This window comes from Panthera pardus, unplaced genomic scaffold, assembly GCF_024362965.1.
Source record: "Panthera pardus isolate Hobbes unplaced genomic scaffold, ASM2436296v1 HiC_scaffold_16, whole genome shotgun sequence".
Classification (NCBI taxonomy): Eukaryota; Metazoa; Chordata; class Mammalia; order Carnivora; family Felidae; genus Panthera; species Panthera pardus.
The window spans coordinates 127,432,775-127,447,326 of NW_026526721.1; the positions used below are offsets into that span (position 1 = coordinate 127,432,775).

General features: G+C 44.0%; 1 long non-coding RNA gene across 1 annotated transcript; it reads right to left on the minus strand.

Moving 5' to 3' along the window:
- Nucleotides 1-247: 247 nt before the first annotated feature.
- LOC109259426 (uncharacterized) lies at nucleotides 248-4,664 on the minus strand. Its single transcript, XR_008422582.1, has 2 exons — nucleotides 4,481-4,664; nucleotides 248-1,219 (listed from the first exon to the last, which is right to left on the minus strand). It is a non-coding gene; the product is annotated as an uncharacterized LOC109259426 (long non-coding RNA).
- Between the last annotated feature and the right edge of the window lie 9,888 nt (nucleotides 4,665-14,552).

Below are 14,552 nucleotides of genomic sequence, written 5' to 3' on the forward strand. Positions count from 1 at the left end.
ATCAAATCAACCGAATGCAGAATTTTCAAGCATTTTAAAAAATGAAATAGAGAACAAAATAGCCTAGAATAGAAAACAACAAAGTGAATGGGAGTTTTATTTCATAAAACTTTTGTATCAGGTGTGTGTGTGTGTGTGTGTGTGTGTGTGTGTGTGTGTACGCGCGATTATACTACAGTGGGCTGCAATATAGTTTTTTTGTTCTTACAGATTGTGGTCAAAGAGTTTGAAGAAACCAAACCACTGGTCTAGAGATCTTTCTTCATTTATCATCTTTGCTTTTCAGAGATGTGGGAAAGTCCCAGCTGAATATAAGCACATTTTATTCTATTAGTCAAGTAAGCAGGCGCCGAACAGCTGTTACTGTCAGAGGCTCAGAAGAAGGGGTGCCTGTCTCTACAGAGTGTGTGTTGGGGCTGTGACAAGAATCAACACAGAAGACAATATGAGAAAAAGGGTGCCATATTGGGGGGCAAGAGTGGGGCTAGATGAGCAGCTGGATGTTTGAACGTTACCACTCTGATGCCACCTTCTTGATGCTCTGACCGGTTTTGTCAAAGTGTAAAACACGTTTTAAAATCATCAATTTGCAAAAAGAATCTTATCACCCCATTCCATTTCTGATTCTTACCCCACCCAAGGAGGTGAGGCTCAGGAATACGATAGGAATGCGTGTACTTGGCCTTTTTTTTTTTAAGCCTAAAGTTTAACGGTTGGGTTTTAGGCTGAGTCAAAATGTCCCCGCATCAAAACAACTGCATAAAACAGCTGCTCCTGTTGCAGTCAAAATGGTGCAGGAAAATTCCATGGACCTTCCCTGTGGGCCCCACACACAAACTCTCATTTCTCCACGCTGCCAATTTGAGGTCAGTATGCCTTAAAAAGGGTGGCATTTGTGTCAGCCAGTCCTGGCCTCCTAGGCGAGAGCTAAGTAAACAGGAGTCCTGGGGAAGACCACTTCTTCACGAGGGCCCACGGTGGATTTTTCCAAGGGAATGAAAGGTTGCCTTTGTACAGAGAAGGGAAACAGAATCTGCTATTTCACGGCTGCCCATTCTCCATGACCTCATCGGTGTTGACTTTCTCGCCATTTCATCTCTCTTGGAGCCACAGAGAAGCCAGGGAGGAGCCTGGTGAACAGTGCCACCTTCACTATAGAGAGCAGTCAGGGGAGGTGGAGAAGTCACTGACAGCTACCCCTCACGCCAGGTGACCCGAGCTGGAAGAAGGACGGGGACAGTCGTGAGCCCCTGAAACAAAGCTGCCTTGCCTTGGACAAGGTGTGTACAGGTTTCAAATACCTACGGGCCACACGTCAATTTTTTTTGGCTTGCATTATTTTTCTCAGAAGGAAGCAACATGGAAATGACACCGGCCCTGTAATTCAGGCACTTCCTGGAAAACCATAATTACCCATCACATTATAATTACCCACCACTGCTCTCTTCCATTTGGAACTCTTGCTTCCGTGAGTTCTATTCTTAAATTCCTTCCCCGCCCTGAGAAACAAGACAAAGCATTTTAAATGGTTTCTTGATGAATATTTTTCTCCTCCTAGATATATTCCGTGCTTTATATATTCCATGCCACCCCTTGAACATCTATTTTAATTTTCATATAAATGAGATTATTTGTCTAAGTGACTGAAAGGAAAAGAGCAAGGAGTTATTTTCCACGACCAGCAAAGAATAGAACTGAATGTCATCTCCTGATTTTGCTGCTTCTTTAAAACATCTAGAGAGAATTCTGTTTCTTCAGGAGGAGCCAGCCTGGTGTGGTAGGACACACTACCACCCAGCTGTTTGACCTTGTGTGAGGTGCCCATCTTTCCAGGGGCTGGCTATAGGTTTAGACTAAATCAGCATTTCCCAAGGACTGGAGCTCAGACACCAGGAATTTTAGGTGACACAGGAGCAGAGCCTCAAATGATATCAAAGCAGGCACTGAAGGAGCACTGTCTTTTGCAGTCCCTTTTCAGTTCCTTAATCCTGTAGAAGAGGTCTCCATTTGGTGCTGGCGGGCCTTTAACACTTCTCTAATGACTGTGATCTTCCTTTATAACATATTGAGCAGGCCTTAGCTCTGAGCCATCTGCTGGCAATAGCAGCTAGAATTTAATAACTTCGTTTTGATTTTATTATATTCACTTTTTCGGCTACCTTCTACTTATTTTAAGTATATCTTATTTTTCTATTATGGTGAAAATATGGCTTCCTTTTTTGTTTTTATTTTCTTGCTTTTTGAAAAACGGCTTCCCATTTTAACACAGTTGGGGGATGCAGGGCTTGAGGTAGGGAGGTACTTTAAGTACACCTGTCAGGATTAAGTTTTCTAGATATTAGAAAAGACCAAAGGAAAATACACAAAAAGTTTTTACATACCCTTTGTGTCCCCACACACGTGGCCACTCCCTCCCCCACTATCAACATCCCACACCAGAGTGCTATATTTGCTACAAGTCATAAACCTACATTGACACATCATTGTCACCCAAAATCCATGCTTGACATTAGGGTTCACTCTTGGTGTTATACATTGTATGGGTTTGGACAAATGTATGATGAGATGTATCCACCATTTTGGTATCATACAGAGTAGTTTCACTGACCTAAAAATCCTCTGAGCTCCACCTATTCATTCCTCCCTCTCTCCTCTCAACCCCTAGAAACTAATGATCTTTTTTTTCTTTTAATTTTTTTTAACATTGAAACTACTGATCTTTTACTGCTTCCATAGTTTGCCTTTCCCAGAATGCCATATAGTTGGAATCATACAGTACATAGCCTTTTCAGATCACTTCTTTCACTTAGTAATATGCTTTAAGGCCCCTCCATATCTTCTCATGGCTCGATGATTCATTTCTTCTTAGCACTGAATAATATTCACTGTCTTCATGTACTTCAGTTAATTTTATCCATTCATTTACTGAAGGACATTGTGGTTGCTTCCAAGTTTTGGTAATTATAAATAAGACTGCCATAAACATCCATGTGCAGCTTTTATGCGAACATAAATTTTCAACTCATTTGGTTAAATACTTAGGAGTTCAATTAGGATCATATGGTAAGAGTTTAGTTCGTAAGAAACTGCCAAACTGTTTTCCAAAGTAGCCATGTATCTTGTATTCCCTGTACATATTGCATTTTGCAATACTGATTTTGGGGTTACAAAGCAAGTTTAGCAAGTAGGTAAATTTGCAGATATGGAATCCTAGAATAAAGAGAACAGACTGTAAGTATTTTCCTCTCTCTTTTACTTTTTCTTATTTTTGCTGGTTTCCATTTTCCTCCTTGTTAATTTGAATGTTCCATTCTACTTTTGCATTCCATTCTCTCCTGGTTCATTTATGATTAGCCTCGATATATTTGTTTTTCCTTAACAGGTAGATAACTTGAATAGGCACAGTCCTATAAAGTCTATTTCATTAGCTTCTAGCTTTAGTACTAGATGAAAAGTGTAATGCCAATCTGGTTCTTTTCTCTTTATAGGTCAGTTGAGGTAATTGCCTGGACCTTATAACATTTTCCTCTTTTATCCTTAGGGTTCAGAAATAGACCTAGGTACTTTCTTGTCAGTTCAGTCTGAAATTCAGGAAATCTTTTTTGTTGCTGTTGTTGTTTATTTTATTATTTTTTGAGAGAGAGACAGAGACAGAGTGTGAGCAGGGGAGGGCAGAGAGAGAGACACACACACACACAGAATCTGAAGCAGGCTCCAGGCTCTGAGCTGTCAGCACACAGCCCAATTGGGGGCTTGAACTCATGAGCCTTCGAGCTACGAGATCACGACCTGAGCCAAATTAGGCCGCTCAAGCGACTGAGCCTGCAGAGAGCCCCCAGGAAATCTTTTCAATCTTACAGATTGAAGTTTTCCTTCAGCTCAGGGCAATATTTTTCAATCACATTTATTATTTCTTTCATCTATTCCATTTTCTTCTTCTGGAAGTCCTGTTATTTATATGTTAGGTCATTAGATCTGCCCTGCCAAAGCATTTTTCCCTCTAATTTCCATCTCTATATTTTTTGTTCTGAACTTTAAGCTATTTGCTGACCTTGATTTACCAGGCTGCATATCTGAATCTCAGTAGTGATCATTTTCTCCTTCAACTCATCAACTGAACCATTTAATTGGGAAATCATATTTTTAGCTCCACGGTCTCTTTTTACTATATTTAAATATCTGTAGTGCTTATTTTTTTAAAACTCATGTTGCCATCTGCCTCTTTCAGCAGTTCTAGGTCACTGGATGTATGCTCTGTTTGTCCTTCCTCTCTCTGCCAGTTCACTGAGGCTCAGGTCCAAGTGCTGGAGCACCCTAAGGGATGGGCATTCTGTTGGCAGAAAAAAGGGGGAAAGGACCCTATCCTAATCAAGGCAGCTTAGATGTGGTCATGCTGCCCATCTCCTACAGAAGCATCTGGAAAATACCTCCTCGGTCTGGGTTTCATGCAGTCACCAACCCCAGGAACAAGGGAACTTACCCCGCTGGTTCAACAACTTCTCGGCTGCTGGGATGAGGCACAGGTGTCTTCATCTGGCCCAGTGTCAGCCTTCCCTTGAGGGGCCACAGATCAGGCCCAAATTCCACAGGCTCCACCTCTTCTCCAACCTTGTTTCAAGTATTTCATGAACTGATGGGGGAGAACAACCATTCCTCATTCTTTTCACCGGTCCCAAGGAAAGAGAGAGAGAGATTCATTTTGAAGCGGATGAAAAGGGAGCCACAGTCATGTTACCATGTCCTCAGAGTCACCTCTAAAACATCCTTTAAAAATAAATTTAAGTGAAAAAGCAAGAGGACTTACAGAAACATATTAAGTAAATACTGTTATAGGTGGTACATGATATGACAAAAGTCACAAGGGTGGTATGTGAATGACAAAACCTGAGAAATACTGCACCAGAAAAATGTTGAATTTCCCTTCTGGTGTGTTATTACTTTGTAAAGCAGAATTACTGACTGTTCTTCTAACAGGGTGTATGCATTGCTTTAAAGGAAAAAAAAAAAAAAAAGGAGAGATCACAATCAAGACTGAACTAATAAAATGACTTCTCCATGGTCCCGCAAGCCCTATATCCGTATACAAACACACACGTGTGTGTGTGTATATATATATACACACACAAACATATACATATATATTTTTATGTGTATACCATGTATGCATGATACATATGTATCATATTATACACGGATTATACACGGATCCCAAAATGGAAGCAAATAATTAAAGAAAGCAAGGAGGCAGGGATTATAATGTTTTACATATAATCCAGTTGAGTGATAGCAGCAAGGACACAGAACCCTGTCGCTACTAGAGAAAGGCAGGACAGGAATTGTGGCCATTATAAGGGACTTCCTCTCACAGGGCACCCCCTCCATTTACTACAGGGAATAATTTTTTTCAAAACAAGAGCCTCACGTTTCCTTTGTTGTGTAGTGTTCATTGTCACTTGTCCACACAGTGTAGGGAAGTGGGGGAGGGAAGGTCACTGAAGCACTTCTTAGAAGCCCTGAGGGCACACATAACCCCCCCCCCCCCCCCCCCGCTCAAAGCCACACACACACACACACACACACACACACACACACACACGCATACCTTAAACATGCAAACATCCACAGCCTCAGGTCACCCGGCTGCGATTAGCTCCTCAATAACAAAGGGGTACTTCCTCCATTTGCAATGGATGCGCCCAATTGTTCCACTGCCCTCAGGACTGAACACTCCACTAAACTCACAGAAGTACCTCCGGACTTCAGGAAAGCTTAGGCCTAAGGGGATGGGCAGAAAGGGCTGCTGTCCTGTCTCCTGCCTTGCTGGGTTCAGATTCATTTTAAGGAGTATAAAGCACGGGGAAGGGACCTAGACTACAACACTAGTTGCGAAGACCTACCGGCTAGCGAGGCAAAATGATTGCTCTTGAAAAAGTACTCAGCGGGCGCACCCACTTGGCACCAACACGTGGCAGTGCCACGGCCAGGTTGCAGCCCTTCCAACTCCGATCCAGGGCTCTCGATGTGGCTGCCCTGGCTGACACTGTGGCCCCTTGGCTTCTGATACTGTCAGTCCGAAGCAAACGCCCCTGCTTTCTCTAGTCGGCTTGTGTGCCAGCAAAGAAAGCCACTGCGTCCTCGGCACGGGGCTCGCCACACCTATGACCTTTTCAGGGACTCACTGGCCCCGAGCCCCGCGGGAGCGTGTGAGCGTGCGTGTGCGTGTGCGTGTGCGCGGGCGCACACTGGCCCAGCCCCGAGGCTCCGGCGCACCGGGATAGACGAGCCCGGCCTGCGCAGCACAATGGTCCGCTCGCCCGGCTGGCGCATGGCCCAGCCCGGCGCGGGGGTGGGGGTGGGGTCGGAGAATTCGGTTATTGTTCGCGGGGCCCGGCGGCCGCCGCTGCAGCCGACGGGCGGCAATCCATTCAGCCGACAGACGGCGTCTCGCGCTGCGGCGGCGCGTCTCCCCCGCGCACCTGCCCGCGCCCCTCCCCTCCCCGCCCGCCATCTGTCGTCTGAGCGCCATTGTAAGCAGCCGTGCCGGGCGTCCTGGACGACACCCAAGAGGACCCGAGGCTTAGGCCGGGCGAGAGGCAAACAAGGAGAGTTTATTCCCAGTCCCGTTTGGAGGTGACCTTCAGCAAAAGAGCCAAGCCCCGGGGGCATCCGCCCGGTTCTGCCGCCCTCCAGCTTTTGGCGCAGGGTTTCTTTCGGGGCCGTTCCTGGACCCGGACACCCAGGGTCGGCAATCAGAGCGGCAGGCTTTCTGGGATGTTATCTGGACAGGACCAACCCGTCAGCGGGCAGATCCCGCCGCTAGCTTCCCTGAAGAGCCCCCGGGAGCCCGTTTCAAATGCAGATGCTGGTTTTGTCTGCACGTCTGATCCTCCGAATTTACCCCAATTGTCCAGGCCTCTTGGGATACTGGATTGAAAGAAGAGTTTCTCTTTTCTGCAACTGCAAATGCAGCCTTTTCAAGTCCCACCTGCCAGCCTGCTGTCCTGGCAGTCTTTTCTTCACCCGCATTTGTTTAATATCTCACATCTATCTTCCTTTAATGTCACTGGAAGTTTCAAATGCTTTGATATGTACGGACCAAAAGGAAAAAAAAACAAAACAAAACAAAGCTATGCTCATTGTGGTCATTGTGAGTTTGCCTTTTCAGAGGGCGGCTTTTGTCCCCCCAAGATTCTAATCCTCCCTCCCTCCTAGGTACCTCCTCAGCCCCAGCCTGAGATGCTCACCCTCTCCTCACCCAACCCCACCACCCCCACCCCGCCACACAACACCTCTTTTTATAGATGGGAAATCAAAGGCGGAGAGACTGGAGGGGCTGTGGACAGATGTGGACTTTATCTCTCTGTTTTTAAAACAAAAAGCACCCACACTTGAATGGGACTACTATTACTAGAAGGCGTGTGCATTCAAAGAGGGGTGTCAGAGCTCAAGGGGGTTCGATTTGGGGTTTCTCCAGGCTGACATGTCAGTAGCTGTCTGTCTCTGGACCCTGCTGCCAGGAAAAGGGGGCACTGGTACCCCAGAGGTTTCTGACCCCCAGGAAGCATGCTCACCACACAATGCAGGGCAGGATCCCATGCAGAGCAGGCTCTCCTCCTCTAGAACTTTCAGTGCTTCCAGCTCATGAGTCTCCATCCATCCAAAGTCCTGGTGGGGAGAAATTGGAACTAGGAATGGAGAAGCCTTGCTGGGATATTGCTCTGCAGGCTTCCTCCCTTGGACAGAACTAGAAACAGAAGAAATGTACCTCTGTAAATCCCTTTCCCAGTCCTTCAACTCATAGATGGATTCTTTAAGTGTGTTAATATTACTCGTGATTCCTGGGCTGTGTATGTATGTGTGCAAGTGCGCGCGCGCGCGTGTGTGTGTAGGTAATACACGGTACAGAATTCAAAAGGAACAAATGGTTATTTGGTGAGAGACAAATTTCCCTTCCACCCTGTACCCAGAATGCCCATGTTTGCTTTTCTGTTTCTGCTTGGCCCCAAGAACACTAGGCTTTCCACTCAGCCTCTGGGCTTCTGACTTTCCTCCAGCTGTGGGATCTGTACAAGACTCTCCTCTCTGACCTTCCACTGCCTCCTTGGTAAGACAAGGGTAAGAACACTCACCACGTGAGGTTGCTAGAACCAACGAGAGTGTGTGAAATGTGTTCTAGGCCTGCTGAAGCATTGTGTGCTTGCCGAGTTATCACTATTAGAAACAAAGCTGTGTTCTAACACCCCTCAGCTGGTCCAGCAAGATCTGAGGGGATAGGATTTGAAGGTCTTGGATAAGAAGAGGAAAGCTTTGGCTGCTGGGAGACTCTAGGCTGTTAAAATGTGCAGGAGAGCTGGAGTTAAGAAAAAATGGGAACAAGAGGCTGAAGGGAGGTGTGTCAGTCAGTTCATGCCACATAACAAGTAACCACAAACTGTATATGACAATAAGCATTTTATTCTCGTTTAGCATTTGTGGGCCAGCTGCAGCTCTGCTTGAGGTCGTGAATTTGTTGGGTAGCTGGAGCAATTCTGTGCCACGTGTCTTATTCAGGGGCTAGATTGAGGGGTCCGGCTCCCTATGGTATATTCTTCCAGCAATGACAGAAGCATGAGGCACCAAACCAAACTACACAAGCATAATATCTGCTAACATCTTATTGGCCAAGCTAAGTCACATGGTCAATCCAAAGTCAAGGGAGTAAGGTTCACTCTACCCAGCATGAAACAGTGGCAAAGGTATGTATTACCATGGAGCGTAAAATTGGGAGCAATCTTTCAATTCCTTCTCTCTATATTTCCTTCCTAGATAACACCCATCCTCATAGCCTTAATACCATGCATTTGCTACGGATTCCCTAACTTACATTCCAGTCCACAGCTGTCCCGTAAGGGCTAAACAACATTTTCCCCACCCCCAATATCTCTACTTGCAGATACCATGCACTTCTCCACGTGAAACTCTTGATTCCACCCCACCCACACTGTTCAAATAAGACGCAAAAGATCACCTTCCACCCACTTTCTCCCTTACCCCCACCACCAGATTCAACCCATCAATATGATGCTGCCTCCACAATATACCTCTCCCTGGTCCAAAGCCCTAGCAGCTCTCACTTGGATGACTGTCATAGTTTCATCACAGGAACAGAGCCCCCTGCTCTGATTTGCCCCTTCAGTCTCTTATTATCACAGCAACCAGAGTGATACTCATAAGCTCTCAATCTTCTCTTCCTTACCCCTGATGGTTCCCATCGCAGAGAACAGCAAAGTCCTGATAATGCTCTACAAAGCCCTACATAACCCTACCATAAGCCCTCCCTCCTCTACCTCTCTAACACTCTGGTCCTCATACTTTCTGTTCCAGCCACACTGCTCTTCTTACTGCTCTGCAAACACCATCAGGCAGACAGTGGCCTCAGAGCCTTTGCATCTACTGTTCCTTCTACCTGGAAAACTCTTCCCCCAAAACTTTAATATTGCTAGTGCCCTTCCTTCACCTTCCCAGGGAAACTTCCCCTAGTCACCTGATCTAAAACATCATCCTTTACTCAAATGTTCAGATCCTCTTCCTTATCACTACTGAACCAATCATACCATTTACTTGTTTGTCTTGCTTATTTTCTATTTCTAGTGGGAAATAATGTCTGCTCCACGTAGGATGACTATCTCAATTTGCCCAGGTCTCTCCCTATTCTAGCACTAAAATTACTGTGTCCCAGAAAATCCTTGGAAAAGGATGTAGGTCACCTACAGGGCAGGGGTTTTCTCTATTTTGTTCACTACTTCTATTTCTGGTGCCTAGCACATTGTCTGACACTCAATAAATAGTGGCTGAATGAATGAATGAACAGCCAGAGTGATCATCTGAAACTTTAATCAGATCACATCTCTCCCAGGCTAAAAATTTTTCAATGTCTCCTCATTGCACTTAAAACAAAAATCTAAACTCCTTACCATTGGGGCACCTGGGTGGCTCAGTCAGTTAAGTGTCCAACTTCAGCTCAGGTCATGATCCTACGGTTCGTGAGTTCAAGCCCTACATTGGGCTCTGTGCTGACAGCTGGGAGCCTGGAGCTTGCTTAGGATTCTGTGTCTACCTCTCTCTCTGCCCCTCCCCCACTCTCACTGTGTGTCTCTCAAAAACAAATAAACATTAAAAAAAATTTTTTTAAGTCCTTACCATGGCTACACAGCCTGCCAAGGCTGGCTTTTGCCTGCAGCCTCTTGTACCTTCTTCTCCAACACTCCCCTTGGGCTCTGGGTGGTCTAACCCCCTTCCAGCCTCCTCAAGTACACCAACCCTTCCATACCTCTAGATCTTTGCTCATTTTCTTGGCCTGGAATACATTTCCCTTGGAGGCTCCTACTCGACTCTTCAAGTTTCAGTTCAAACGGGTCCTCAGAAAAGCCTTCCCAGGCTGCCTTATCTAAGAGCATCCTCTCAACCTTCTAACTCTCCACCCTGTTTATTTCCTGCACACTGCTCATCACTAACTGCAATCGGTCCTGCTTGTTTATTTGTTTGTTTACTACCTGTTGCCCACAAGGGCAGGAGCTATGTGTGCCTTGCTCTCTACCACAGCACCACTGCCGGGAACACACCAAATGCTCTTAAATATCTGCCCCAGCACTGCTCTGTGGTCAGGAAAGGAGGGCAGAGAGGTGGCAAGATTTCATGCCCAGAGTAAGGACTTAATTTCACAGGAGCCTGAATGGGCTTTTTGAGCAATGAAGGAATTCTTTGAACCTTGTCAAGGAAGATACTAACTGTAATAAAAATAATATATATCATTTATTCAGCACTAAACATGGGCCAGGCACAGTGCTAAGCCCCTTATGTGTACCACCTTATTTAACCCCACAACAACCTCATTATTATCTCCAGTCTTAGGTAAGAGAACTAAGTGTAAAAGTCACTGTCCATTGCCTGCTTAATGCCCATTCTCTGCATGTTCTTTGCTCCTAGAATCCCGGCTTTGTGTGGGGTGATAAAGTGTCCAAGCCTGGTGACAGGTCGCAAAAATTCTATTCCTTGCGTTCCTAGACTCCCTTGCAGCTAGGGGTGGCCATGCGAGCCTATTCTGGATAATGTGAAATAAGCAGGAGTCTACTGGGGGAGGAAGTATTCTGAGAAAGCTTTATTTCTCCAACATCCTTCTTCCTGCCTTAAAGTGATATACTGTGTGGAGCCCTGGCAGCTATCTTGTGACCATGAGAAAATAAGCCTAAGAGTGAAAGCCATAAGGTTAAGCATGGCAGATCAGAAAAAGGGAAGTCCTTTGGTACTCTAGTCCCATTGTTAACCATCTGAACCAACACAAGCAACTGCCTACCTCTAGTCTTTGTGTTATGTGAGTGAAATAAACCCCTCTTTGTTTAAGCCATCATTAGCCAAATTCACTGTAACCTGCAACTGAACACATTTTTAACCAAGAGACTGGGGCTCAGATAACTTTGGAGAAAATTGAACCTTTAGAGGAAGAATCCAGTTGGGAGGTTGACTGTGGAAGTCCAGCAGTATAATGACCAGAACTTGAGCCCAGACTTTGTTGTGGTGATTGAAACTAAACAGATCCTGAAGACACTGCCTTTGAGGCCACTTAAAAGACAGAAGGCCAAAAAGAGGTGGGGGTGGGGCATCACATTCACTGCAGGCCAGGTTCTGATGGTGAAATTTCCAAAAATGACAGAGGGAAATCTACAGGGAAGGTTTGGGATAAAACATGCAAAGTTCTGTCATAGGACAAGGTATAAAAGAACTAACGTCTTTTAGTTTCTATCCTGGTTCAGGCCCTATTTCAGAAGTTTTACAGTACTGGCCCATATAGACCTCCCAATTGACTGGCAATGCAGGAATCATTTCCACATTAAAGAAGAGGAAATTAAGGCTCAGGAAAGAAGTAAAGTATGTAAAAACTATAGATTCAAAGCAATCCCAATCAAAAGCTTGGCAGGCATTTTTAAAATGTAAATTGACAAACTGATCCTAAAATTCATATGGAAATACAAATGACCTAGAACATCCTAAACAACTCTGAAGAAGAGGTTAAAAGTGGAGGACTAAGATCTGATTTCAGAAGTTGTTATATTGTTATAAAGCTATAGTAATAAAAACAACTTAGTATTAAATAAAAAGTTCTGCACAGTGAAGGAAACACTCAACAAAACTAAAAAGCAATCTATTGTATGGGAGAAGATATTTGCAGATGACATATCCGATAAAGGGTTAGTATCCAAAATAAATAAAGAACTGATACAACTCAACACCAGAAAAACAAATAATCCAACTTAAAAATGGGCAGAAGACATGAACAGACATTTCTCCAAAGAAGACATACAGATGCCCAATAGACACATGTAAAAATGATCCACATCACTCATCATCAGGGAAATACACAAATCAAAACCATGATGGGATACTACCCCATACCTGTCAGAATGGCTGAAATCAACAACACAAGAAACAACAGGTGTTGGCAAGGATGCGGAGAATGGGGAACCCTCTCACACTGTTGGTGGGAATGCAAACTGGTGCAGTTACTGTGGAAAACAGTATGGAGATTCCTCAAAAAGTTAAAAACAGAACTACCCTACAATCCAGCAATCACACTACTAGATATTTACCCAAAGAATGCAAAAATACTCATTCAAAGGGATATATGCACCCTGATGTTTATAGAAGTATTATCTACAATAGCCAAATTATGGAAACAGCCCAAGTGTCCATCAACTGATGAATGGATAAGGAAGAGGTGATATATAAATACAATGAAATATTACTCAGCCATAAAATAAGAATGAAATCTTGCCATTTGCAATGACATGGATGGAGCTAGAGAAGATTATGCTAAGTGAATTAACTTAGTCAGAGAAAGACAAATACATATGATGTCTCCTAAATGTGGAATTTAAGAAGCAAAACAAGCCAGCAAAGGGGGAAAGGGAGGGGTGGGCAAACACAAAACAGACTCTTGACTGCAGAGAACTGGTGGTTGCTAGAGGGGAGGTGGTGGGGGATGGGTGAAATGGGTGAGGAGGGTTAAGGAGTACACTTTAAGAACACTTGTGATGAGCAGCCAGTGATATATGGAATTGTTGAATCACTGTATTGTACACTTGAAACTAATATAACACTCTTAACCATCCTGGAATTTAAATGAAAACTTAAAAAAAAAATAAAGTCCATCTTGTCATAAGATGAGATAAGATAAGATGAGATAAGATAAGATAAGATAAGAAAGAAAGAATTAGTAGTATAGTGTAGTAAATAGTAAAGTAAAGCATAGTAAAGTATATAGTAAATAGTAAAGTATAGTATTGGTGCAAAGATAAACAAATAAACCAATAGAATAGAATAGAATAGGATAGAATAGAGAATCCAGAAATAAACCCATGCACATAAGAACAACAGGATTTTGGAGCGCTTGGGTGGCTCGGTCAGTTAAGTATCCAACTTCATCTCAAGTCCTGATCTCATGGTTTATGAGTTTGAACCCTGAATCAGGCTCTCTGCTGTCAGCGCAGAGCCCACTTTGGAGCCTCTGGCTCCCCCTCTCTCTGACCCTCCCTCCTTCACTCTCTCTCTCTCTCTGAAAAATAAATAAACATTTTGTTAAAAAGAACAACTGGTCTTTGACAAAGACACAAAAGTAATGCAGTGGAGACAGTATATCATTTATAACAAATTGTGCTGGAGTAACTGGATATGTACATGCAAAATAAAGACTACGAAGGAAGAAGAAAGGGGGTGTGGAGAGAGAACCTGGAGTCACTCCTTGAACCATTAATAAACATTAACTCAAAATGGATCATAATCCTTAACATAAGAGCCCAAACTACACAACTCTCAGAAAACACAGGAGTAAATCTTCATGACTTTATGTTAATCATTGTACCTAGCAGCTTTGTTTATAATAGTCAAAAGTGAGGAGCCTGGGTGACTCAGTTGGTTGAACTTCTGACTCTTGGTTTCAATTCAGGTCATAATCCCAGAGTTGTGGGATTGAGCCCCACATTGGGCTCTGCACTGAACATGGAATCTGCTTGGGATTCTCTCTCTCTCTCTCTCTCTCTCTCTCTCATCTCTCTCTCTCTCTCTCCCTCCCTCTCTCTCTCTCAAAATAAATAAATAAACTTTAAAAAACAAAAAATATAATAGCCAAAAGCTGGGGGGAAAAATCAACTGCCCATCAAAAGATGAACAGATGAACAAATTATGGTACATCCATACAATGGAATACTACCTAGAATAAAAGCAAATGAACTATTGACACACACAACAGCATGGATGAATCTCAGAGGAACTCTGTTGAGTGAAAGAAGCCAGATAAAAGGAATACCTACTGGATGATTCCATTTCTATAAAAGTTTAGAAAAGGCAAACTCATCTATAGGAACAGAAAGCCAATCAGTGGTTATCTGGGGAGGGGGAGGGGGAGGGGTGAAGAGAGGGGCTATAAAGGGGCACAGGAAACTCTGGAGGTAATGGGCATCTTCATTACTTTGATCCTGGTGACAGTTTTATGGGTGCATATATTAAGTCAAAACTTAACA